The sequence below is a fragment of the Lygodium microphyllum genome, chromosome 5 (assembly GCF_053477565.2).
Source record: "Lygodium microphyllum isolate KBCC chromosome 5, Lygodium_microphyllum_v1.1.10, whole genome shotgun sequence".
NCBI classification, from domain to species: Eukaryota; Viridiplantae; Streptophyta; class Polypodiopsida; order Schizaeales; family Lygodiaceae; genus Lygodium; species Lygodium microphyllum.
In genome coordinates, this window is record NC_141139.1 from 42,251,092 (window position 1) to 42,254,314 (window position 3,223).

A 3,223-nucleotide genomic window follows, 5' to 3' on the forward strand; every position below is an offset into this window, starting at 1 on the left:
AAGTCAACACTACTCATAAGAAAAGTGTAGAAATGAAGGTAGAGGGTGAGGAGAAAACCACATTGTAGTTAACAGTGTTGCATTGGATCACACATCTATGGTCACATTTTGCATTTTCAAAACCTTATTTTGTTAATTTTAACTCTATATCTATAGAGTTTGTAATGAAAGTAAGTGGCAATTCTAGCATCATATCCATTAAGTATTAAATTTCACCTTGGTTTGAGCTAGGCTTTGGCTACTCTCTCACCTCTTAAGCATCCATTCCATGAAGCTTGTATGGTTACCTTATGACCTAGGTTAAACCTTAAGTTAGATTGCAATGTGGTAACCTGTATACTATTGATTAAGTAGTTCTTAGCATTAATAAACTAGTTACCTCTTAGGAAAGTTGGAATATTTTAGATTGCTTCATATCAATAGCATTACCATTTACCAACTTGCACTAATTGCCTCTTTGAAAATTCGAGATATAGACCATGCTTACATAGTTTTTATTGCCTCTTTGAAATTTTGGGATATAGACCATGCTTACATAGTTTATGAGGAGGTGTTGCATGCTTTTCCATCTCTACACATCTCTCTTTGAGCTTCTTCTCTCAACAAGCTTAGTATCAAGCTGATTGATAAACTTGCCTTAGATGACCTTCTACACAATGTATGACAGCTTGTAATCCCACTTGATGATCTAAGCAATCCACATACTTGAAGGTGCAGTGGATGGCATTAGGGAGGATGCAAAATTGGGATCCAACCAAAGAGCCTCATTAAAGCATAGCTTTTCTACTCTTATGTTGCTCCATGTTCAACAACTTGTGAGTAAAATTGCCCACACCCGATAACAATGCTATAGATAAAATTGGCATATTTCAAAATAATGCTTCAACCTCACTCAAAGTACATTCCACAACCAGGGAGGTCAATAATGTAGTTAAGATGCTCAATTCTAGCTTAATCTCATTGTACTTTTTCATGGATTTGATCTATGATGCTTGAATTAGAAGAGATTGCCAAATAGAAGCTACCATTCTTTGATGTATTAGGCCAAGGTAGTCTACACTTGTGATAATTTAAGCATTCTTAGACTTCCTAGTATGAGTAGTATATTCAAACAATTTTAGCTTGGCACATACATTTCAATTTTAGTCCAATTGTCTCTAAAGTTGCAAAACTCATGACACATCCCAATCTATTGAAAACACGCCTCGAGCTTATACATAGAACCTTAGCTTTGTATATACTTTGAAACCTCTTCTTCCCAAGCTTGGCATCAATCTGTTGTGTTTTATACATGTATCCTAGGATACCAAAAAGATGCCTACACCTCATACATAGAATCTTAGCATTGAATGTACCTAGAAACATACATCTCCTTCACCCCAACCTTGGTGGCAAATTGATCTATTTTATAAATGCAAAAAGCATGTTAGACACGTGATAATTCCAAACAAACTTACTAGGATACTAAGAATTGTCAAATACACCATGCTTGCCATGCATTTTAAGTCACATATTTCAAATGCTAGTTTTCAAGAGCCAAACCAAGAGTGTACTTGCTCAATTATTTCTCTTAGCATCACCATTGTGTACAAGCTTCACAAGATTGTAGTGGTGCAAAGAGGGGCAATTGCAAATCCAATTGTGCATCAACCAAAACACAATTACAAAACTCAAAGGACATGTAGGAGAAATTGTTGAAGGATATCCAACTTTTATTGGAGACTATTCATAAATACTTTGATGAAGGAGGCTAATGAAAATGAGTTTGTTAAATGCACACTGGTATTTTCTTTTGACAAAAAAAAATTCACAAGCTTACATAATCTTGAAAATGGGTTTGATCAAAAGAACAAAAAATCTTGCTTCTAATAGCCAATTGGGTCATGGCATAGTGGTTTAAGTGTGGGTTGCCTGTAACGGGTGCATGAGTTCGAATTTGTGTCTTGCTTCCCCCAATGGCACAACCATTTTGCATGTAAAAACTTGCTTTTTTAAAAAAATCAAAAGCTTACATAAAATGTAGAGCATAGCTCCAAGCATGTATAGAAAATACATATTATTTCGTTGTCCATTATTTTAACAAAAATGTACATAAAGTACATATATTCAAAATCCAAGATGTAGGTCCCAAACATGTAATAATGGGTATCATTAAAGTAACTCTTTGCTTATGCCAAGTTTGTCCAAGATTCAAAATAAAAAGAGGAAGGGGAGCAAATAATAAACATAACTCTCTCTATTTTCTCCTTGCTCGCATACCCCTAAGACTTGTCAAATGATGTATTGAGAACCTTCTATGGCCCACATCTTGTGTATGGCCCATCCCACCCCAAGGTAGTTCAAGAATGTGGAGTAGTGAGAAATGTTGTTGATGGTCATGGTGTCATCTCCTTGGCAACATTCTATAAAGCCATTGAAGATGTTGATGGTCATTCTTTAAGCTAGGGTGGCGTAGGTTGTAAGTGTCCTTGGTAGGATTCCATTTTGTAGCCATTGCTTCATGGAAAGAGGGCTACTTCTCTTTGATGGGGTTCATCAAGTTCCAAATGTAAAATTGGAAAGCAATTGTGGCATCAGATGCAACAAAGTCTAGGTGATGTAGAAGATCAAGCTTCAAGTACTTGCATGCCTATCCATAGTTATAGTTATAGTTATAGTAGAGTGGCAAGGCACCCCGTCCTCCATGGTAGTTGATACTGGGTACACAACATAGAGACAAAAAGCTCTTTCCACAATAGAGGATATTAGGGCCTAATTCTTCTTTGTAGCACAAGGCCCATGTGAATGGGCCTTTTTGAGCCATTGACCACCCAACCACTTGTCATAATAGAACACGTTGCTCATAGAAATAGACCGTGATTCTTTCTTGATTCTATCAAAGCACATGTTGCTATAACAACATCATGAGAACCAAAGGTCCTCTTGAGGAAAGATCCACACATCTAAGGTGATGATAATGACAATTCCCCTAAGCACCAAACATCTAGGCACTTAAGATTGTAGCCTTCAGTGCAATTCCTAGAATCTTTAGTGAGGAAGTGATGATGATCGTGTGAGACTAGATGGGATAATTGTTCTGCTTCTATGCCAATCATTTTAATATATCAAAATAAGTGTTTCAAATCATAAACCATCCAGCTTGTGATCGAAGTAGATACTAGAATGACTTTGACATGGAGTGTTTAAAGTGTTTCATCATTTGAAGTGTTTGAGTTTGTGCCCC

General features: G+C 36.5%; 1 pseudogene; it reads right to left on the reverse strand.

Moving 5' to 3' along the window:
* Window positions 1-2,261: 2,261 nt before the first annotated feature.
* On the reverse strand, window positions 2,262-2,983 carry LOC148035737 (chitinase-like protein 2 pseudogene; annotated as a pseudogene).
* Between the last annotated feature and the right edge of the window lie 240 nt (window positions 2,984-3,223).